Source organism: Macaca fascicularis, chromosome 5 (genome assembly GCF_037993035.2).
Source record: "Macaca fascicularis isolate 582-1 chromosome 5, T2T-MFA8v1.1".
NCBI lineage: Eukaryota > Metazoa > Chordata > Mammalia > Primates > Cercopithecidae > Macaca > Macaca fascicularis.
This window is the reverse complement of record NC_088379.1, coordinates 2,016,900-2,041,559: the sequence shown is the minus strand read 5'-3', so window position 1 is coordinate 2,041,559 and position 24,660 is coordinate 2,016,900. Positions and strand designations below refer to the sequence as shown.

General features: G+C 47.7%; 1 protein-coding gene across 7 annotated transcripts in view; it reads right to left on the bottom strand.

The window, feature by feature from the left end:
* NSD2 (nuclear receptor binding SET domain protein 2) overlaps nucleotides 1-24,431 on the bottom strand; it is a 115,187-nt gene extending 90,756 nt beyond the window's left edge. For 6 of the 7 annotated variants that reach the window (XR_012434553.1, XR_012434554.1, XM_045392033.2 and 3 more), the window contains exon 1: nucleotides 24,264-24,431. The gene's annotated coding sequence lies outside the window, so the exon portion shown is untranslated. Of the gene's footprint in view, nucleotides 1-2,153; nucleotides 2,242-24,263 lie in introns of those variants that run through there. The other variant, XM_065544670.2, reaches the window with a different exon arrangement.
* Between the last annotated feature and the right edge of the window lie 229 nt (nucleotides 24,432-24,660).

Sequence of the window (24,660 nt, the reverse complement as noted above, 5' to 3'; positions counted from 1 at the left end):
CAAACACCCACCAGAGGCCACTGGGGTGACAGAGCCACCCTTGAGAAATGTGAACCCCAAGCCTCTGCCTAAGAAGGCTAAATCCTGAGACCAAAAAATGTATGTCAAAACAGGTCTAGAATGAGTGACACTGGTAGGGCCTGCAGGGAGACCTGAGAACTGCTCATGGGGAGCCCCCGTCTCCCCCGGGAGAGCCACTGAGAGATGCCCCTGAGGTAAACACAGCCTCCCACCAGCAGTGGGAGATCTTCCAGGAGCCAGGCACAGGACAATATGGAAGGTCTTCCACAGAGGAACAGGAAATTACTGTTTTCATGATTTACAAACTTGCAAAAAAAAAAAAAAAGGTATTGGTATTGAAGTTAAAAACTCAGTTGTTGAGTTGAATATAACAGACCAGGCACAGCTAAAAATGTAATAGATTAGAAGATAAATATGAGTGAATCAGCAAGGAAAAAGGCTGATAAAGAGATGAAAACCATGTAAAATTAAGACATAACGATCATGAATGCTTCATTCTTTCAAATATTTATAAAGTGCCTACTATGTGCAAGACACTGATTTTAGGTGTTGGGATTATAACATTGAACAGAACGGGGTGAAAAACACTATCTACCCAAAAGAATTAAAAGCAGGAACCAGAAGATATTTGTACACCATGTTCACAGGAGCACTGTTACAGTAGCCAAAAGGTAGACATAACCCAGGGGTCCATCAACAGATGAATAGATAAGCAAAATGTAGACTATCTGCACAGTGGAGTAGTATTCAGCTTTAAAAGGAAAGAAATGCTGATATCTGCTACAATATGGATGAATCTTGAAGACACTATCTATGCTAAGTGAAATAAGGCAGACATGAAAAAGACAAATACTGTAAAATTCCATGTATGTGAGGTCCCCAGAATAGAATTCATAGAGACAGGAAGTAGAATGGTGAGTGCCAGGAGCTGGGGGAAGAGAAAGGAGGATGGAGAATTATGGGGCAGACTTTCAGTCTGAGAAGATGAAAAAGTTCTGGAGATAGTGTGATGGTTGTACAACCACGTGAATGCACTTAAGACCTTAGAATTAAATGCTTTAAAATGGTTAAAATGGTAAATTTTATGTTACGTATACCCCCAAAAATACTCTACCTTCAAGGAGCTTACATTCCAATGCAGTTCTAGTTGGAGAGGCTTGAGAGGATGAGGGAAAGACAAGTTTTCCATTTTTCTTTCTTTTTTTTTTTTTTTTAATTGAGACAGGATCTTGCTCTGTTGCCCAGGCTAAAGTGCAATGGTGCCATCACAGCTCACTGCATCCTAGAACTCCTGGGCCCAAGCAATCCTCCCACCTCAGCCTCCCAAGTAGCTGGGACTATAGGCGTGTACCACCACACTGGCTAATTTTTGTATTTTTTGTAGAGACAGGGTTTCACCACATTGCCCAGGCTGGTCTCGAATTCCTGGACTCCCAAAGTGCTGCGATTACAGTAGCCAAAAGGTAGACATAACCCAGGGGTCCATCAACAGATGAATAGATAAGCAAAATGTAGACTATCTGCACAGCCAGACTATCACCTCGGCCAGCCAACAAATTTCAAAGAGATGAAACATTTTCCAGAGATGAAAGGAAAATTAGGTATTCTGATTAAAAGAGTACCCTAGGTTCTCAGCAAAATAAATGAAAACAAATCATCTAGATACAGTGTATTGAAATGACAGAGCATGAAGAACAAATAGAAAATCTTTGCCAGGCATGGCGGCTCACACCTGTAATCCCACCACTTTGGGAGGCTGAGGTGGAAGGATCACTTGAGGTCAGGAGTCTGAGACCAGCCTGGCCAACATAGTAAGACTCCATCTCTACAAAAAAATTTTAAATTTAGCCAGGTAGAGTGGTACACACCTATAGTCCTAGAAGCTAATCCTAGCTTCTTCAGAGGCTGAAGGAGGAGGATCACTTGAGCCTAGGAATTCGAGGCTGCAGTGACCTATCAGCATGCCATTGTACTGCTGCCTGGGCTACAGAGCAAGACTGTCTGTTAATCAATCAAGCAAGCATTAAGGGAAAATAAATGCCCACCTAGTGCCACCACAAGTGTCCAGAATTTTATGCCCAGATAAATTATCATTCAAACATGAGGGATGGGCCGGGTGCAGTGACTCACACCTGTAATTCCAATACTTGGGGAGGCCAAGGCAAGTGGATCACTTGAGCTCAAAAGTTCGAGACCAGCCTGGGCAACAGGGCGAAACCCTGTCTCTGCAAAAAAAATACAAAAATTAGCTGGGTGCATGCCCATAATCCCAGCTACTTGGGAGGCTGTGGCAGGAGGATCAGTTGAGCCTGGGCAGCAGAGATTGCAGAGAGCTGAGAAAGCACCACTCCACTCCAGCCTAGGGGACAGAGCAAGACCTTATCTCAAAACAAAAGAACAAAAACAAGAAAAAGAGGCAAAATTCATCTTGCGATATGCAAAGACTGAGAGTTTATTTTTTTTATTAAAACAGAGTCTCTCTCTGTCGCCCAGGCTGGAATGCAGTGGCACAATCTCGGCTCACCGCAACCTCTCCGCCAGGTTCAAGTGATTCTCCTGCCTTAGCCTCCCAAGTAACTGAGACTATAGGCACGCACCACCACACCTGGATAATTTTTTTGTATTTTTAGTAGAGACGGGGTTTCACTACGTTGGCCAGGCTGGTCTCAAACTCCTGACTTCAGGTGATCCACCCGTCTCCGACTCCCAATGTGCTGGGATTGGAGGCATTTAAGTCACCGAGCCCAGTCTAAGAGTTTAATACGCATATCTCCTTCACAAAAAAAAGATGTAAAATCACAAGGACAAAGAACAGAAGGGATTAGAGTTAGAGATGTCAAACCTCGGAAGGCCGACTTAGAGGAATCAAATTTGTACTGGAGACGTGCTGTTGTAGGAAGAAGACTAATAACCTAAGAATTCCTCATTTATAAATATTTTTCTTCTTAAAATACCTTAAAAATACAAATGCAATATGACCATTGTAAAAAGGATGAAAATATTTAAGCACTCAAGTGAAAAATAAAAATATAGAGGTTAAAAGAGAAATTACCAGTTAAGAGTTATCAGTGGTTCTAGGACGGGCACGGTGGCTCATGCCTGTAATCCCAGCACTTTGGGAGGCTGAGGTGAACAGTTCACCAGGTTAGGAGTTCAAGACCACCCTGGCCAACATGGTGAAACCCCATCTCTACTAAACATACAAAAAATTAGCTGGGCGTGGTGGTGCATGCCTGTAATCCCAGCTACTCAGGAGGCTGAGGCAGGAGAATCGCTTGAACCCGAGAGGCAGAGGTTGCAGTGAGCTGAGATCAGGCCACTGCACTCCAGCCTGGGCGACAAAGCGAGACTCCATCTCAAAAAAAAAAAAAAGAGTTATCAGTAGTTTTCTAAGGGGGACAGGAACAGAGGTGGGAAGAGTTAAGCATCACATTGCTGTTTCTTAAAATAAGTGCTTAGGAATTATACAACTATTCACATTTCACGGAATATATACAATATGACCTGACACATTAAGGGGCTAGGGAGGCTGAACAGCCCCTATAGGACCACATGGACCTTGGGAGGTCTCCAACATGAGGGGAGGGACTCCGCTCTCCGAAGCAGGGGGAAGGCTCTGGACAACAACAGTCACCATTCAGAACCCACTCACTCAGGCCAGGTGTGGGGGACCCACACCTGTGATCCCAGCACTTTGGGAGGCCAAGAAGGGAGGATCGCTTGAGCACAGGAGTTGGAGACCAGCCTGGGCAACATGGTGATGGTAAGACCCCATCTCTAAAATTAAAATAAAAATAAAGAAATGAAAATAAAGAACCACTGAGTCCCACAAGTTCTCCAGCACTTGGAAATAGAGCAACAAACAAAATGCATTCCTTATTCTTGAGGTGCTTATATTCTAGAGGAGAGAGGCAGAAATTAGGAAGTGTAGATATGCTAGGAAAAGAGAAACGCAGAGGGCGGTGGGGAGGCAGGAAGACTATTCCTTCCTGGACTGGGGCTGGGTAAGTCCTAGTGCGCATTTCTGGTGAGGTTTTTTTTTTTTTTTTTTTTGAGACGGGGTCTCGCTCTGTCACCCAGGCTGGAGTACAGTGGCATGATCTCGGCTCACTGCAAGCTCTGCCTGCTGGGTTCATGCTATTCTCCTGTCCCAGCCTCCAGAGTTGCTGGGACTACAGGCGCCCGCCACCACACCTGGCTAATTTTTTTTTCTTTCTTTCTTTTTTTTTTTTGGTATTTTTGATAAAGACGGGGTTTCACCGTGTTAGCCAAGATGGTCTCGATCTCCTGACCTTGTGAACTGCCTGCGCCGGCCTCCCAAAGTGCTGGGATTACAGGCATGAGCCACCGCACCCAGCCCTCTGGGGAGCTTTAACATCTCAGACACAGTAGGCCTCACTGCTCCCACCTTGCCCACTGGCTTAGATGTCAGCTAAAGCCCACTCTGATAATTTGTCAATCTAACTGAGCAGAAGGAGGTCTCAACACTAGGACAGCAGTTAGATCTTCAGGACATTCCCCAGAGCCAGGCCACGAGACGGACCGAGCTCCAACCCATTCCTCCAGGGGCGGAAGAGACTGAAATGGAAAACCCAAGTTTGCAAATATGATTTACACATACCTAAAATACTCTCATTTTCTAATATATCACTCTAGTCTACTTGAAATATATTTCAACCCTGCTATCACTGAATGATGGAAGAACCTCTGTTCTCATATAAAACAATTCCATGTAGGCGGGGCACAGTGGCTCACGCCTGTAACCTCCATACTATGGGAGGCCAAAGCAGAAGGATCGCTTGAGCCCAAGAATTCGAGATCAGCCTGGGCAACATGGCAAAATCCCGTCACTACAAAAAATACAAAACTTAGCTGGGCGTGGTGGTATGTGCCTGTGGTCTTAGCTACTGGGGAAGCTGAGGTGGGAAGATCGTGTCAGTCTGTGAGGCAGAGACTGCAGTGAGCCGAGATCGTGCCACTGCACTCCAGCCTGGGTGACAGAGTGAGACCTTGTCTCAAAAAAGAAAAAAACGGCCAGGCGTGGTGGCTCACCCCTGTAATCCCAGCACTTTGGGAGGCTGAGGCAGGTGATCACCTGAGGTCAGGAGTTCGAGATCAGCCTGGCCAACATGGTGAAACCCCATCTCTGCTAAAAATACAAAATTAGCCAGGTGTGGTGGCGGGCACCTGTAATCCTAGTTACTTGGGAGGCTAAGACAGGAGAACCACTGGAACCCAGGAGGCGGAGGTTGCAGTGAGCCGAGATCGTGCCATTGTACTCCAGCCTGGGCAACAAAAGCGAAACTCCATCTCAAAAAAAACCTTGTACAAGAATGTTCATAGCAGCATTACTGATAATAGTAAAAAGCAACCCAACAGTCTATCAGCTGATAAACGGTTGAACAAAATGGTCTATCCACGCGATGGATATTTAGCCATAAAAAGAAATGACGTCCTGATTTATGCTACAACATAGATAAACATTATGCTAAGTGAAAGAAGCTAGATACAAAGGCCACATGCTGTATGATTCCATTTATGTAAAATGCCTAAAATAGGCAAATCCATAAAGACAGAAGTAGAATGACTGCTAGGGGCTGGGAGAGGAGAGGGTAGAAAGTGACTGCTTAATAGTGCAGACTTTTTTACTGAGATGATGAAATGTTTAGGAATTAGGTAGCAGGGACTGTTAAACAACACTGAACATACCAAAAACACCACTGAATTATACACTCTATAATGGTTTAAACAATAAATGTTATGTGAATTTTATCTCAATTAAAAAAAAAAAAAAAAAGGTGGGCTGGGCGCAGTGGCTCACACCTGTAATCCCAGCACTTTGGGAGGCCGAAGCAGGTGGATCACCTGAGGTCAGGAGTTCCAGACCAGCCTGGCCAACATGGTGAAACCTCATCTCTACTAAAAATACAAAAATTAGTCGGGCATGGAAGTGGGTGCCTGTAATCACAGCTACTTGGGAGGCTAAGGCAGGAGAATCACTTGAACCTGGGAGGCGGAGGTTGAGGTGAGCCGAGATCATGCCACTGCACTCCAGCCTGGGCGACAGAGTGAGACTCTGTCTCAAAAAAAAAAAAAATTATATACATGGGAAGCTCAAAAATAATAAAGCAGCCTGGAGTGGTGGCTCACACCTGTAATCCCAATACTTTGGGAGGCCGAGGTGGGTGGATCACTTGAGGCCAGGAGTTTGAGAACAGCCTTGCCAACATGGTGAAACCCCATCTCTACTAAAAATACAAAAATTAGCTAGGCGCGGTGGCTCATGCCGGTAATCCCAGCTACTCCAGAGGCTGAGGCAAGAGAATCACTTGAACCCCAGAGGTGGAAACTGCAGTGAGCCGAGATTGCCACTGCACTACAGCCTGGATAGAGCAAGAATCAGTCTCAAAAAAAATAAAAATAAAAACAATTTAAAAATAAAAAATAAAGTAATACCTTCAAAATTCTGAGGAAAAATATGCAGAGATGATGGGCATATAAAGCCTTTTTTTTTTTTTTTTTTTTTTTTTTTTGAGACAATCTCGCTCTGTCGCCCAGGCTGGAGTGCAGTGGCCCGATCTTAGCTCACGGCAACCTCCACTGCCCGAGTTCAGGCAATTCTCCCTGCTTCAGCCTCCTGAGTAGCTAGGATTACAGGCGCCCAACACCACACCTGGCTAATTTTTGTATTGTTACTAGAGACAGGGTTTCACCAGGTTGACCAGGCTGGTCTCAAACTCCTGACCTCAGGTGATCTACCCACCTCAGCCTCCCAAAGTGTTGGGATTACAGGCGTGAGCCACCGCACCCAGCCATACAGTCTTAATAAACATTGCCTCACACATATTTTAAGATAACTACCAGACTGCGTATCACCAAATATGAAGGTAAACTAAGGAAGACATGAGATCCAAAAAAACAGATGGTCCATCTCAGAAGATAATGTGAACAGCTGTGCAGCAGAATAGGGAGGAGTCCAATCTGGAGCAGGAAGACAGCTCTGGGAGAAAGGTCATCACAGAAGAAAAAGAAAGAAAAAAAGGAACTGAGAGATCTAGTGTAACTGACCATCCCAAAGGCTTTTTATACAGTTCATTTGAAAAACCTTAGGCTGAATTAGTAACGGATATATGGAAAACAAAGCCAACAGAAAACAAGAACTCATACAAGTATTATCCATCACAGTGTATGATTTAGCTGAACAATGTAACAATTTACATTCATTTAAACCAAAACTTGCTATAAAAGTATGGTAGATTAAAGACAGCCAACAAAAATTAGCCAGGTGTAGTGGCTCATGCTCACACCTGTAATCCCAGCACTTTGGTAGCCTGAAGTAGGAGGACTGCTTGAGCCCAGGAGTTGGAGGCTACAGTGAGCTATGATTGTGCCACTGCACTCTCGCCTGCACAGGGGAGCAAGACCTCACCAATAAAATATACATGAAGATGGCCAACAATTCTTTGTCACTCTCTCCACCAAGACATGAAGGTCTGCTTCCCCAGTCCCCTGACTCTAGCCTGGCCCTGTAGCTGTTTTTACCAACAAAACATGTCAAAAGTGGGGACTTGCTATAACTGAGCAAGGGGGATTTAAAAAAAAGAAGAACACGTCAAAAGTGATGACAGTTCTCACTCTAGCCTTTAAAACGACTGGCAAATCTCACTTCCTCCCTCATGGAACCAGCCACCATGCTGCAAGGAAGCCCAAGCAGCCTCATGGGATAGACCACACTGGGGAGAATGAAGTCCATGGCCGAAAGTCCCTACTGAACTCTCACAGTTGACAGCCAGTACCGACAAGCTGGCATCACATGGAGCAGGAGGAACAAGCTAACCCTGGCAGACCACGTCCCACTTACAAAACTGTAAACAAATACAGGTTGTTGTTTTTTCAGCCACTAAGTTCTGGAATAGATCATCAAACCACCACAACATTGGGAATACTGGAAAGAAGTAGGGAGGTAACATGGGAGGTAAGAAGGGCGGGTAAGAAAGCTAAATCTTCATCATCTTCCACAGACAGAACTGAACATATATCAATCTGGAAGTTCTAAAATTAGCAAAATAAGCAAGTTACTTTTTTTTTTTTTTTTTTTGAGACGGAGTCTTGCTCTGTCCCCAGGCTCGAGTGCAGTGGCGCAATCTCAGCTCACTGCAACCTCCGCCTCCCCAGGTTCAAGCAATTCCCCACCTCAGTCTCCTGAGTAGCTGGGACTACGGGCACATGGCACCACACCTGGCTAATTTTGTGTGTGTGTGTATTTCAGTAGAGACGGGGTTTCACCATGTTGGCTAGGATGGTGTCGATCTCCTGACCTCGTGATCTGCCCACCTCGGCCTCCCAAAGTGCTAGAATTACAGGCGTGAGCCACCGCACCTGGCCGCAAGTTACTTTTTAAAGTACAGATAAATAGAAACATCTGAAACGCCAGGCGCAGTGGCTCAAGCCTGTAATCCCAGAACTTTCAGAGGCCAAGCTGAGTGAATCACTTGAGGCCAGGAGTTCAAGACCAGCCTGGCCCACAGAGTGAAACCCTGTCTCTCCTAAAAATACAAAAATTAGCTGGGCATGGTGGTGCACACCTGTAATCCCAGCTACTCAGGAGGCTGAGGCACGAGAATCGCCTGAGCCCGGGAGGCGGAGGTTGCAGTGAACTGAGATCATACCACCACACTCCAGCCCTGGCGACAGAGTGAGATCCTGTCTCAAAAAGAAAAAAGAAAAAAAGGAAACAGCTGAAAGAGCAGAGGTTGCCTTGATGGAACTCTGAAAGGGAGCAGAGCAGGGACTGTCACCTTTGATTACAAGACTCACAAAGCACATGTCTTCAATGGACGTGCTTTAGTTTCATAAAGGAAAAGATAAGCTGAAAATATGCTTCAACATTTTAGTTGGTGAGGGCAGAGTTGTATTTTTCCTTCCACTTTTCTGTATTATACAAATTATTCATAAAAGATATTTTCTGATTATAGAATTATGAAAAATAATACTTAAGCTAATTTTGCCATAATGATGTGTCAAATTGCACATCTCTGGAAATAAAATTTATATAAACTCTAGGCTGGAACTCACACAACTCAGTTTCTCTACTGAGTTGTGGAACTGCGACTGGAACTTCCCCTGGGGGAAGAGAGCAGTGAGGGACTGCCTGTATCAGGGCAGCTCTGCGGAACCCGGACCTCAGACCCAGGTCTGCAGGGACCTCTGGGTGGTAACAAAGAGGAACAGCACATGGGTACCAAGAGAGGCAACAACAGCTCCTGAGACAGGGGCACCCACCAAGAAGGCACAACAATGAACAGCAGCCAGGCTCAAGGACCCAGAGCATGCCTCCACACTCCAGCATTATGCGTAGCCCCAAGCAGCCACTTGCGACTCCCCAGAGGCAGAAATGCAGAGCAAGGACAAGGTCCTATCAAAATACACATAAACAGGGGCCACTGAGACCGATGTCCTTTACCTCAGAAGTTTATCAACTTACAAGAATGACCAGGGCCCCCTCTCCCAAAGAAAATAGAGAAGGCAATGACCATAATTCATTCTGTTACTATTTATTCTGAATTAGTAGAGAGCCCTCAATAATGCTCCACTGATCCGTAAGCAGGAGCCTGAGGGCACTGGCAATGTCTTGTTTCTGCTCTTTACTGATTTAATCCACTGATCTGTTGAAATGCCTATAGCAGCTGTGAACATACTGGTATATAAAAAATAGACATGCGTTCAGCCTAAAAAGGTAGATACTGGACAAACAAGCAGCACTATTATTTGTTTCAAAGGAGTTACAGGCAGTTGAATTTTTTTTTTTTTTTTTTTTGAAACAGAGTTTTGCTCTTGTCACCCAGGCTGGAGTGCAACGGCACAATCTCGGCTTACTGCAACCTCCGCCTCCAGGTTCAAGTGATTCTCCCGCCTCAGCCTCCTGAGTAGCTGAGATTACAGGTTCCTGCCACCACGCCCGGCTAATTTTTTGTATTTTTAGTAAAGACGGGGTTTCTCCATGTTGGTCAGGCTGGTCTCAAACTCCTGACCTCAGGTGATCCGCCCGCCTCGGCCTCCCAAAGTGCTGGGATTACTGGCGTGGCCCAGGCAGTTGAATTTTAAAGATACACTTGCAGATTTCAGAACTCAACTGAAAAGAACCCAATACACTGTTAACACGATACATAATCCATTTGTCTTCCACAAATAAAGTATACAATTTACAGATAAAGAATGAGGCCAGGTGCGGTGGCTCACACCTGTAATCCCAGCACTTTGGGAGGCTGAGGCAGGCAGATCGTGAGGTCAGGAGATCGAGATCATCCTGGCCAACATGGTGAAACCCCGTCTCTACTAAAAATACAAAAACTAGCTAGGCGTGGTGGCACATGCCTGTAATCCCAGCTACTCGGGAGGCTGAGGCAGGAGAATCACTTGAACCAGGGAGTTGGAGGTTGCAGTGAGCCAAGATTGTGCCACTGCACTCCAGGCTGGGTGACAGGGCGAAACTCCGTCTCAAAAAAAAAAAGAACAAAAGGGGCCAGCAGTGGCTCACACTTGTAATCTCAGTGCTTTGGGAGGCGAAGGTGGGCCAGATCACTTGAGCTCAGGAGTTCGAGACCAGCCTGGGCAACAAGGCGAAACCCCATCTCTACAAGAAAATACAAAAATTAGCCAGGCACAGTGGCATGCACCCATAGTCCCAGATACTTGGGAAGCCGGCTTGATCCCAGGAGGCAGAGGTTGCAGTGAGCCAAGATCATGCCACTGCACTCCAGCCTGGGTGACAGAGCAAGACCCCATCTCCTCCCCTACAAAAAAAAGGGGGAAAAATCTAATTTTTATGCCTGCAACTTTCTCAGTAGTATAATTTTGTAAGTTTTCGTTGTAGTTAGTACTGCTTCTGCTGAAATGTCATTTTTTCTCTCCCACTTAAGGAAGAATAAGTTATCTTAAGTTAAACAAGCTTCTCCATGCTCTCGTGACAGTTCCAGCCTCTATCCTAGGCTACCGTGTAGAAAAATACGAACAGATAATGAGAGGCAGCAGCGCAACTCCTGCGTGCAGCTCCATGTGGGCCACATTCACTCCTCATTGTCATCTAGGCAGCTCCTTCAGCTCACACATGCTGAGCACCCACCCAGGCTGCTCACTCTGGGAACGCAGTCATGGACAAGACACAAGAGCCCTGCTTTCATGGGGCTTCCACTACAGCTGAGAGAGCAGATGGGGACAACAAACAAGGTGGGATCAGGAGAGCAGGAGGTACACTTTTTTTTTTTTTTTTTGGAAACAGAGTCTTGCTCTGTCACCCAGGCTGAAGTGCAGTGGTGTAATCTCGGGTCACTACAACCTCCACCTTCCGGTTCAAGTGATTCTCATGCCTCAGTCTCCCAAGTAGCTGGGGTTACAGGTGGGTGCAACCACGCCCAGCTAATTTTTTGTATTTTTAATAGAGACAGGGTTTCGCCATGTTGGCCAGGCTGGTCTCGAACTTCTGGCCTCAAGTGATCTGCTTGCCTCAGCCTCCCAAAGTGCTGGGATTTCAGGCCTGAGCCACGCACCCAGTCCTGCAGAGAGAGTACACTTTTTAATGGGGGGAGAGTCATCAAGGTGGGGTTCATTGAGAAACTGTTACTCTAGCTAAGGAAGTTCACAAATTTTTATTTCTTAATGGGCTTTCTCTTGTTTCTGAACCTTGAAATGGAAGGAAATGTAAATGCATACAGAAAGAACGCTATCTGGACAGTAAATGGCACCTCCATCCATCTGGTTCTGTCAGACAAAAACTTAGGGCTATCACTGGCACCAGAACTTCCCCTCATCTCTCCTTATCCCAAACAACACAACTTATCAATTTTACTCCAGAAGCCTTCCTAGCTAGGCCTGTCCACTTTTCTCCACACCCACAATCCCAACACTGGCCAACCACCAAGCTCTTTCACCAAGACTGACGCCAACAGTCTCCTGACTTATCAGTCAGGAAACTCAGACAGTAGCTCTCAACTCAAGGGCATCAGAATCACATGAAGGACACATTAGAACACAGATTGTTGGGCCCCACTCCAGAGTTTACAATGCAGTAGATCTGAGACCTGAAAACGTGCATTTCTAACTAGCATCCAGGCCACTGATGCTGCCAGTCTGGGGACCACTTTGAGAACCACTGGAGATTGGTTATGGTACAGTAACAAACCCAAAACTGTTACTTGGCTCAACCCAAAGTTTTCTTTCTTTCTTTCTTTTATTTTATTTTTTTGAGACAGAGTCTCGCTCTGTCGCCCAGGCTGGAGTGCAGTGGCGCAATCTCAGCTCACTGCAAGCTCCACTTCCCGGGTTCACGCCATTCTCCAGCCTCAGCCTCCCAAGTAGCTGGGACTACAGGCGCCTGCCATCACGCTCGGCTAATTTTGGTGTGTTTTTAGTAGAGACGGGGTTTCACTGTGTTAGCCAGTATGGTATCGATCTCCTGACCTCGAGATCTGCCCGCTTCAGCCTCCCAAAGTGCTAGGATTACACGCGTGAGCCACTGCGCCTGGCCCAAAGTTTTCTTTCTTGCCCATGGTACACATCCGTTTGTTTCCACAGTCAGAAACAAGAGAAAGGGAATATGATAAAGCATGTGTCTCAGCCCTTCCACTCAGAAGTTGCATGTCACTTTCCACTGGCCGGAGCAAATCACAGGCCAAACCACATTTCAAGGAGACAGGGCTGTCCAATCCAATCAGGGACCCAAAGCAGGGACAACGGAAAGGTTTTCACCTGAACAGAGTGACCACAGATTGGGCTTCTGTACACACTCTTCCCGAACCTTCCCCAGCACCAACTCAATCTATAGAGCAATCTAAGGAATCCTCTTTCCAAAGCAAATAGATTCATGTCACACCATCACCCTTAAAAACCTCACACTGCTCTTTTTTTTTTTTTTTTTTTTTTTTTGAGACGGAGTCTCGCTCTGCCGCCCAGGCTGGAGTGCAGTGGCCGGATCTCAGCTCACTGCAAGCTCCGCCTCCCGGGTTCATGCCATTCTCCTGCCTCAGCCTCCCGAGTAGCTGGGACTACAGGCGCCCGCCACCTCGCCCGGCTAGTTTTTTGTATTTTTTAGTAGAGACGGGGTTTCACCGTGTCAGCCAGGGTGGTCTCGATCTCCTGACCTTGTGATCCGCCCGTCTCGGCCTCCCAAAGCGCTGGGATTACAGGCTTGAGCCACCGCGCCCGGCCTACACTGCTCTTAATAGGACCTAAAAGAACGTGCCCGACTCCCTCTGCTCCAGCCATACCAGCTTTTTCCTGCTCTATCATGGAAGTTCTGCACAGGCTCTTCCCTTCATCTGATACTCACCCCTACCCTCATGGAGCCAACACCCAACCCTCATTCTGCTCTCTGCTCCCTGCTCTAGTGTCTATCCCATCAAGAAGTCTTTCCCAAAGCCCTGTCAGGTATAACCTCCCTACTAGATGCACTTAGATCTTTTCCTTCATGACTTGCTTTGTGTGATAAGGAATTCTAAACTTAACACATAAATGTGGAGAGAATAGTTAGAATCAGGGCTCGGAGGAGTAGCTCACACTTGTAATCCCAGAACTCTGGGAGGTGCAGGCAGAAGGACTGCTTGAGTCCAGGAGTTCAAGACCAGCTTGGGCAACATGGCAAAACGGCAAAACCTTGTCTCTATTTAAAAACAGAAACAGGCCGGGCGCGGTGGCTCACGCCTGTAATCCCAGCACTTTGGGAGGCCGAGGTGGGCAGATCATGAGGTCAAGAGATCGAGACCATCCTGGCCAACATGGTGAAACCCCGTCTCTACTAAAAATACAAAAAAATTAACCGAGCGTGGCAGCATGCGCCTGTAGTCCCAACTGCTGGGGAGGCTGAGGCAGGAGAATGGCGTGAACCCGGGAGCTGGAGCTTGCAGTGAGCCGAGATCGCGCCACTGCACTCCAGCCTGGTTAACAGAGAGCAACACTCCATCTCAAAAAAAAAAAAAAAACCATTAAAAAATTAGCCAGGTGTGGTGGCACACACCTGTGTCCCAGCTACTTAGGAGGCTGAGGTGGGAGGATCATTTGAGCCCAGGAGGGACCCTATCTCAAAAAAAAAAGTTAGAACCCATGTGCCCATACCACTTTCAACCTAGACCAGTCCTGAAGTCCTGATGTAACCACAAATAACCGGCTCCCTCGCTCCCATAGGATCATGACACAAATCCCAGATGATGTACCATTTCATTGGTAAATGTCTGTATGCACCTCTAAAAGGTAGGAATTACTTTAAACACAACAAAACCACTACCACAGGTAAAAATAAAAATAATTCCTCAATAATAAATATAATCAATGTTCCAAATTCTAATTGTCTTAAATATCATAAATGATATTCAGTTGTTTCTCTAACAGACTGGCCTGACACTAACACAGATAAACCCTACGATAAAAATTAGTCCATGTACCTCCAGTCTCTTGTCATCAGTCCCCTACATTTTTCCCTGTTGATGAGTATGGGTTACTGGTCTTAGAGTTTCCCACATTCTCAGTGTTGCCAATGGCAACTCTGTAGTATAGTTCAGCATGTTTCTCTCACCCCTGTATTTCCTGTAGATTGTTAAACATAGGAGCTTGACTGGACTCAGGTTTGATTTTTTTTTCTTTTTGACAGAAGTATTTCACAGGCTTTTCAAAGATATGACCTTTGCTCACTGTCCCGCCCCATTTCATCCCGTTTCAGGCCTATAAAACCCATGGGAACAAGGACATAGGTCTTGGCTCATCACTAGCACACAGCTGATACTCAATGAATGAAGAAATATCAGACAGAAGTACACTGCCATACTGACTGGCAGAAATATAATGGCTCAGTCTTCCATCCACATATAGACAGCTATATGTTAAAGTTTTCCCTGAGAGGCAAAACAAGTTCGTTCCCAGGGCGCAGAATCAGAGGTCAGGCCCTGTAGGAGTTCTAACTCCATCACATACAGCCTTGTGACTTTGGATCAGTTACTTGACATCTTTGGGATTCAATTTCCTGCTGTGAGGATTCAATGAGAAGATGCTTTGCTGCTCAAAGATTCATGTAGCAAGGCTGTACAAAGATTACACCAACTCCAAATTTTGGAGGGGAAAGAACACAGAAGCCTCCTATTTCTAACATTTTTTTTTTTTGAGAGGGAGTCTTGCTTTGTCACCCAGGATATGGAGTGCAGTGGCATGATCTCAGCTCTCTGCAAGCTCCGCCTCCCAGGTTCACGCCATTCTACTGCCTCAGCCTCCCAGCGGCTGCGACTACAGGCACCCACCACCATGCCCGGCTAATTTTTGGTATTTTTAGTAGACACGGGGTTTCACCGTGTTAGCCAGGATGGTCTCGATCTCCTGACCTTATGATCTGCCCGTCCTGGCCTCCCAAAGTGCTGGGATTACAGGCATGAGCCACCACGCCCAGCCTCTAACACATATTTTAACCAAAAATCTAGAAATTCACGTATTTATGAAATAAAAATCATTAGGAAAACAGAATAATACCCAAAAACTATCTCCACTTGTTAACTAAGTGCTTTCCACATCTAGGCACTGAAGACAAATCAAAGGGCTCTCAACTTGAAAAATTCACATGGAAAAGAGAATGAGACAAGAGCCTGTGCAACAGGCTAACTGCCATAAGAGGGCCCAGTACTCACGAAGGCATGACAAACTTGGGAGAAAACACACACACACACACACACACACACACACACACACAGACACATATCAAGTGCCATGGGCCCAGGGTCTGCAACACCTGGTTCTGGTAGAAATAGTGAAAGGCTTCACAGAGATGAGGGGTGAGCCATAAAACCACCACAGCAACACAAAATTAGGCAAGTCAGGAAGAAGCAACAGCACATGCAAAGATCCATGGGACAGGGCGCGGCTCATCACAAGAGCTACAGGCAGCATGATGTGATCTCACAGCAACCACAAAGGACTGGCCAGCCAAGACGCTAGAAAGACAGGCAGGATCACTGGCCAGAGTCACAGAGGAAAGAAAAAATACACATTAAAAAAAAAAAAAATGTGGTGTGTATACACACACACACACACACACACACACACACACACACAGAGATATATGAAGGAAAGACAGGCAGCAACCACACGCCATCCTCAAGATCCAGGGCTTTCTCTTCTAAGCAAACAGTGAAGTTCCAGTAACACATTTTTAGGCAGGTAGGTGAGATCAGAGCTACCTTCTGGAAGGAAATGAGGTAGGTCAGAAGCAAGGCCCACTTTCCCTTCCCCTGGTTCACAGAGACGTAACAGTGGTACCAGCAACTACCCAATCTTTCCATCTGTAAGGTCTGGACAGGGACCCCGCTCCTGCACCACTCTCACACTGTGGTCCAGCCCCGGCAATGCTGCCTCTGCTCATTCTCTCCCACCTGTCCACACTTCCCCAGCCTCGCCTCCTGTGCATTAGTAAAGTCACGGTTCTCCACCCCTGCTAGTAATGCATAAGGCTCTTCTGTGACCTCTGCCACCAGTCCATGGCCCTCCACCTTTCCAACTCCACACCAAGGCAAACATGCTCACACCACTCCCCTTCATTCACACCATTGCTGGGACATATTATGCCCCCTAAAGCATACAAAGTACTGAGGGCTGTGTATGTATTCAAATAGTCACTGAATGCCTGACAGTCACTCAGGTACCATTCCAGGTGCTGAGGATATGACAGCAAGCCAAGCGAAAGGAGAAAAGTCCCTGCCTTCACAGATGACCCAATGCAGTCAGAAAGACACATGGAATGTCGGAGGTATGTGCTATGGAGAAAATCTAAGGCAGATGGGGAGTGTCAGATAGCAACAGAGTAATTTTTTAAATTGTTTTGGCCAGGCATGGTGGCTCACGCCTGTAATCCCAACACTTTGGGAGGCCAAGGCAGGCAGATCACTTGAGGTCAGGAGTTCGAGACCAGCCTGGCCAACATGGCCTAGTCTCTATTAAAAATACAAAAAAAAATTAGCCGGGTATGGTGGCACACACCTGTAATCCCAGCTACTTGGGAGGCTGAGACAGGAGTATCGCTTGAACCCAGGAAGCGGAGGTTGTGGTGAGCCTAGATTGTGCCACTGCACTCCCAGCCTGGGTGACAGAGTGAGACTCCATCTCAGAAGTGTGTGTGTACATATATAATAATTTTTTTTTAATTTTATTTTTCTTTTGGGACAGAGTCTTACTGTCACCCAGTCTGGAATGCAGTGGCATAATCATGGTTCCCTGCAACCTCAAACTCCTGGGCTGGAGTGATCCTCCCATTTTGACTTCATAAAGCACCAGGATCACAGATAAACTGTAATAGTACCTGGTCACAACAGAGTACTTTAAATCTGTGGTCAGAGAAGGTGCCTGAGAGGGAGAAGTATAAGCAAAGACCTGAAGGAGGGTGAGGGACAAGCCACACAGATACAGCATTCCATGTCAAAGGAGGAGCAAGGGCAATAGTCGGAGGCAGCAGAGCTGAAGGGCTTCAGAGCAGGCAAGAGGCCCATGTGGCTGTAACAGAATGAGAATGGGAGTGGGTGAAGACGGAAAAGACAAGGGTCTCCCAAAACAGTCAGGGAGTCAGGGATGGCATTCAGTGTGGGGCCCAAGCTGAGACCTGGCAGAGGGAAGGAAGAGGGAAAGCACGCCTAGCCCCCACACACATGGGGTAAGGGGGCACAGGGGCAGAAGAAAGGAACAAAAACTGACCATGCAAAGGCCCAGAGGAAAAACACGGCAGAAAGAGATAAGCTGAATAACTGAGATGAAGGCAAAACGCGTAGTGCAGTGAGAGTCAGAAAGCCCAGTGAGAGACTGGTCTTGGACCCCAATGGGCAGTAAGAGTCACCCCCTGAAGAGTGGGGACACACAGGACATCTGTATTTTAAAAAAACAAGGCAGTGTGTAGAGAACTACCTGAAGACAGTAAAACTGGAGTTGGAAAAATGCTTTCTGATCATTAGCCTCCATAATATAGCAGCAAAAATATATGAAAACCATCAAAATATAAGAACATTATTAACATGCACAGATCCTCTAAAAGCGTAACAATTTTTTTTTTCCTTGAGACAGAGTCTCGTGTTACCCAGGCTGGAGTGCAGTGGCGTGATTTAGGCTCATTTCAACCTCTGCCTCCCAGGCTCTGGCAAGTCTCCTGCTTCAGCCTCCCGAGTAGCTGGAATTACAGGCACCCGCCACCACACCCAGCTAATTTTTGTATTTTTGGTAGAGACAGCATTCCACCACATTTCCCAGGCTGGTCTCGAACTCCTGACCTCAGGTGATCTGCCTGCCTTGGCCTCCCAAAGTGCTGGGATTACAGGAGTGAGCCACCGCACCAGCCAACGGCCTAACACATTTAATTCACATCATCAGCTGTCTCAATGCCAACCAAGTCAACTTAAAAACTGAGGTTCCAATTCCTTCCAGAAAAAAACAGAATTTTTTCTACACACCCACTAGGGTAGTCTCACTACTGGGGTTTTGTGTTTAGGTTTGATTTTTTTTTTGAGAGAGGGTTGTGCTATCTCCCAGGCTGGAGTGTGGTGGTATGATCATAGCTCACTGCAGCCTCAAAGTCCTGGGCTCAGGTGACCTCCCACTTCAGCCTCCCAAGTATCTGGGACTATAGGCACACACCACCATGCCCAGTTAATTTTTTAAAATTTTTGTAAAGATGGGGTCTCCCTATGTTGCCCAAGCTGGTGTCAAACTCCTAGCCTCAAGCGATCCTCCCACCTCAGCCTCCCAAAGTGCTGCAATTACAGGCATGAGCCACTGTGTCTATCCACTACTGGAGTTTTTGAGCTGAGGCCATCACTCAGCTAACCAACACTGCAATTTCTATCCTTGTATATTTTGTTGAAACCATTAAGTATTACAGAAAGTAAGATGCTTTGAAAACTCATCTGGGGCCAGGTGGTTTTAGGAAGGCAGATGCTAATACAAACCTAATTTGAAACCTTTTTTTTTTTTTTTGAGACCGGGGTCTCACTGTCGCCCAGGCTGGAGTGCAGTGGCACAATCTCATCTCACTGCAAGCTCCGCCTCCCAGGTTCATGCCATTCTCCTGCCTCACCTTCCCGAGTAGCTGGGACTACAGGCGCCCACCACCATGCCCAGCTAATTTTTTGTATTTTTAGTAGAGACAGGGTTTCACCGTGTTAGCCTGGATGGTCTCAATCTCCTGACCTCATGATCCACCCGCCTCGGCCTCCCAAAGTGCTGGGATTACAGGCTTGAGACACTGTGCCCGGCCAAAACCTGTCTTGATTTTTTTTTTTTTTTTTTTTTTTTGGAGACACAGTCTCGCTGTCTCCCAGGCTGCAGTGCCCTGGCGTGATCTTGGCTCACTGCAAGCTCTGCCTCCCGGGTTAACGCCATTCTCCTTTGCCAGTCTCCTGAGTAGCTGGGACTGCAGGCGTCCGCCACCACGCCCGGCTAATTTTTTTTTTTTTTTTTTTTAGTAGACATGGGGTTTTACCATGTTAGCCAGGATGATTTCAACCTCCTGACCTCGTGATCTGCCCACCTGGGCCTCCCAAAGTGCTGGGATTACAGGCATGAGCCACCACACCCGGCCAATCTGTCTTGATTTTTTAACTAGCAAACCAAATTTCATCAAATCAATCAATTCCTTCAAAAGCTATACTGCAGGCCAGGCACGAGGCCGAAGTGGGAGGATCACCTGAGCCCAGGAGTTCATGACCAGCCTGGGCAACATGGTGAAACCCCGACTCTACAAAAATTAGCCAGGCGGCCGGGCGCGGTGGCTCAAGCCTGTAATCCCAGCACTTTGGGAGGCCGAGACGGGCGGATCACAAGGTCAGGAGATCGAGACCACAGTGAAACCCCGTCTCTACTAAAAATACAAAAAATTAGCCGGGCGCGGTGGCGGGCGCCTGTAGTCCCAGCTACTCAGGAGGCTGAGGCAGGAGAATGGCGTGAACCCGGGAGGCGGAGCTTGCAGTGAGCCGAGATCGCGCCACTGCACTCCAGCCTGGGCAACAGCGTGAGACTCTGTCTCAAAAAAAAAAAAAAAAAAAAAAAAAAAAAATTAGCCAGGCATGGTGGCACACGCCTGTTGTCCCAGCTACTCACGAGGCTGAGGTAGGAAGATCGATTGAGCCCAGGTAGTTAAGGCTGCAGTGAGCTGTAATCATATGACTCCACTCTAACCTGGGTAACAGAGCAAAACCCTGTCTTTAAAAAAAAAAAAAAGGAAAAAGCTATACTGCAACTTGGCCAGGCACAGTGGCTCACTTGTAATCCCAACACTTTGGGAGGCCAAGGCAGGAAGATCCCTTGAGGCCAGGAGTTACAGGGACCAGCCCAAACATGGCAAGACTATCTCCATAAAAAAATTTAAAATTAGCCAAGCATGGTGGCAACTGCCTGTAGTCCTAACTACTTAGGAGACTGAGTTGGGAGGAGAGCTTGAGCCCAGGAGTGCCAGGTTACAGTGAGCTATGATTACACCACTGCATTCCACACCAGGTAACAGGTGAGACCCTGTCTCAAAAGAAAAGAGCAATGTTGCAACCAACAGACAAATATAAAATGCTAGAGTCCCTGGGTAACCAACATAAGTCTTTTTCTCCCCCAAAGTACTCACTGCAAATAACCATTCATTAAAAAAGAATTAGCAAATCATACAGTTTATAAATACAAGCCTAATCCTCTAAAGCCCCTGTGTCATCTCTTCTATTGTATTCTGTGTACTTTTTTTTTTTTTTTTGTCTTGACCAAGGATAGAGAAATCGACGAGGTAGATTTCTCGCTCCATCTTGGTGGTAGTACAGATCTGTCCTATTACTTGTTGTACTTATATACTTGCAATGTTTCAGAGTGACCTTAGCCAAGCCATTTCCTTTCCAGACTCAGCTTCTTCTCCCAGATGCTCCATTACTTACAAAACAGAGAGGCAAACAGGCCAGATACTGGCATTAAAATGGGCAGTTTGTTTACTCTAAGCCATATACCCATGTATTCAGCATTTACTGAGTGTCTGCCATGAGAAGGCACCAGCAGAGGCAATGCTGCCCAAGGCAATGACAGAGTCCTACCTCTAAGAGTTAACCCAACAGGGGAGAAAGGTCACAAGTGGCCATTAAAAAGCCATGAATTATGCTCAAAGAGGAAGGACAGGTGGCAGGCAGTCCACACCCAAGAACAGCACACACAAAGGCCTGGAGTCAGGACATGGTACCACATATTCGGAGAACAAGGTCACATTTACCACAATCAAGCAAAACAAGAGACTGAGGTTCAGAAGACTAAAATGCTTATCCAAAGTTGTATGCATTCTATGCCCATGGGCAGCCCACCAAAAAAAAAAAAAAAAAGGCAAAACCAAGCACCTGGATCAGAATATATGAGTACAAAGCCTTACGGCTTCTGTTCCTGCTGATTAATTATTTACTTAGAAAGGTTATTTGCCCACTTGCCCCGCTAAAAAGGACAAGGCAGAGCCAGGAAGGCTGAGTGTGCCTGTAGTCCCCACTACTCAGGAGGCTGAGGTGGGAGAATCACTTGAGCCCAAAAGTTTGGGACTGAAGTGCACCATGATCGCTCTCCTCTGAAATAGCCACCACACTCAAGCCTGGGCCACATAGAGAGACTCTGTCTCTAAAAATAAATAAATAGCACAGGACAAAATATGTTTGGATTATGAACTTCAGCACCATCTTAGCACATCCTTTCATACAAGTTCTTACTTAGTAAAGAGAATCCTGCAGCTCAGCAAGACTAATTCCAGCTACTTTTGCATGTTTTACATTGAATCTTCAAACTGTAAAAAAAAGTTCACATTCTGCTATGTGAGTAAACTTTGTAAGATTTGATTCCTTTTAGGAGAAGATAATCTGAATAGGCAGAAGGCTGTACCCATGTAACTCCCACAGGATTAGGAAGAGTGGGTAGTCTACCTATTCAGATTATCTTCCTGACTCATTCCAGGATTCTGATTAACGCTTCGTTTGGGTCCCCACATTTCAGCAGGTACTGGTTTAAAAGCCCTGGATAAGCTGATTGCATAAAAACAAACCAAGTCACACCTACAGTCTGTTGACCTTATCATTTTGTTCTGTATGTCTCCACAAGTTATATTAGTTTACATGTTACACAAGAATATGTAAGATAAGGCCGGGCGCGGTGGCTCAAGCCTGTAATCCCAGCACTTTGGGAGGCCGAGACGGGCGGATCACGAGGTCAGGAGATCGAGACCATCCTGGTTAACATGGTGAAACCCCGTCTCTACTAAAAAAAAAAAATACAAAAAACTAGCCGGGCGAGGTGGCGGACGCCTGTAGTCCCAGCTACTCGGGAGGCTGAGGCAGGAGAATGGCGTAAACCCGGGAGGCGGAGCTTGCAGTGAGCTGAGATCCGGCCACTGCACTCCAGCCTGGGTGACAGTGCGAGACTCCGTCTCAAAAAAAAAAAAAAAAAAAATTAAAAAAAAAGAATATGTAAGATAAATTGTCCATCATTGTTTGAAATTGACAATTACCTCATACTCTTAAAATAAAATGTTTACTGTTAGAATCAGAGGCCAGACTCTTTGATAGTAAAGCAGTCAGGAGAGGACGATTTTTGCACTGAATAGATCAGAGCTGTTCACAAAAGCTTACAGAAACTCAAAATTGTGCAGTAAGTCCTCACTCTACCAACCATCAGCCCAAAACTGAAGGTTGCTGGGTTTGGGTGGCTGAGAAAATGGAAGGAAAGAAAAGGAAATGACTCAAAGTAATCGTGCTTACAGCATGAGTCCTCTTCATCTCCATTTGGCAGTTTAGATTTGAACCATCATCAGTTGTGGGGAATGAGAGCACACATCAAGTACACAAGGAAAGGTTGTGCTCACAGAACTTGTTTGCTTTATGTTGCTGGCGTTCTGCTTTTTAAAATATTGTTGCTCATCACATTTAAATATGTAACTAGGGCACTTAAAACATTTTGGGAAAATTAAAAAGTTTAAGTCCCAAGTTCATAAATGGGATGGCTCCTAAGTTATTTTCCATGCTGATAATATTTAAAATACACAAAATAGAGTCAATATAATCAATGCGTGATGTTGGCATTTAACTCATTTAAAAATCAAGGCTTGAAAGTCTGTGAAGTAGGTGGGTAGTACTGAAGAGCTCCTCCTAAGCCAGGTCTGAACTTTATCAAGTTAGTCTTGTCCTCACAGGGTCTGTTCACACACACACACACAATACACGTTATCTACCTAAAAATGACTAACGTCACCACATCAGTTTTGATACTATGTTTCAACTTGAATGTCAAAGCCCATCGTGGGCACAGAAAGATTGGTGCTGCAATGGGTCCATAATATCCTCATCCATTTTATTTCTACCGAAAGTCAAGACTAGCATTTTTTAAACGCCGAGATTTTAAACCACGGTTCCTGTGAGTGGAGCAAAACCAGCCATTCAGTCGCCAGGTCCCATCTCATGTCCTGAGGCTTCAAGGACTATCAATCTCTATACTGGTGCAAGGGGAACATCCCAGGTGGGAGGCCCGGAGGCCGAGGGCGCGCAGCCCCCCAGCAGGGTACCCACGCCCGGCTCACCCCCGCCTCCACCTGCCAAGGGCCGGACCGCGGCCCGGCTTCCCGGGGGAGCGCCCGCGCTGACCAACGCCCGGGCGCCGCGAGTGTCAACGCCGGACACCGTCTGCAAACAAAAAGCGATCCTCGGCCCGACCCCAGGCCCCGGCGCCGGCCCCGGGACCCCAACCTGCCCCTCCCACCGCGGCCGCCCCGGACCGGGGGCGCAGCACAAAGGCCGGCCCGACCCGCTCGGCGCCGCGGGAACAAAGGCGGCCGCCTCGGCCGGGCCGGGCACAGGTGCAGCCGCAGGGCCCGGCCGGGCCCAACATGGCCGCGCCCGCCCGCCCGGCCCCGTTAGCCGCCGCCGCCCGCAGGCCGCCGCCCCTCCCCTGCCCGGACGCGTCCTGGCCTCCGCGGTCCGCCCGGTCCTCCCGCCGGCCCTCAGGCCTCCGCGGTCCTCGCGGTCCCCCCGGTCCCCACGACCCTCTCGGGCCGGTCAGCCTCCCGGTCCCCCATCCCCTGAGCCGGCCCCTCAGGCCTCCTCGGTGCCCTCAGTCCTCCCGGGGCTCCCGCCCCCTCAGGCCTCCGCGGTCCTCCCCGTCGCCCCTCAGGCCTCCCACAGCCCGGCCTCCCGGCCCCAGCCCCGGCGGTTGGCGGCCCGCGACGGTTGGGCGGGCGCCCCAGTGACCTGCGGTGCGTCGCATCCTCGGCGGGCGGCTCTCCGGAGCGGCAGGCTAGGAGGGGGCCGGGGCCGTGCGGCGTAAGGGCCCAGACGGGGAGGGGGCGGCGGCGGCGGGCGCAGCGCGGCCAGGCCGAGGCTCTCGCGCGCGGCGCCGACCCCGCCCCCGCGCCTCCCGCCCGCCGCCGCCGCCGCCGCCGGGGCCGCCGCCGCCTCGCAGAAGCCGCGGGAAAAGTACGCGCCGCTGATTGGCTGCCGCGCTCGCGGGGCCCGCGGACCGGGCTTTTCAAATCCGCGCCGGGGCCGCGCACGGGCGGGGCGGGCAGGCACGCGGCGGGTGGCGGCCGCGCGGCCGGGCGGGGCTGGCAGCGCCGGGAGGGCAGGGCCACGGACCCCGCGAGCCGCC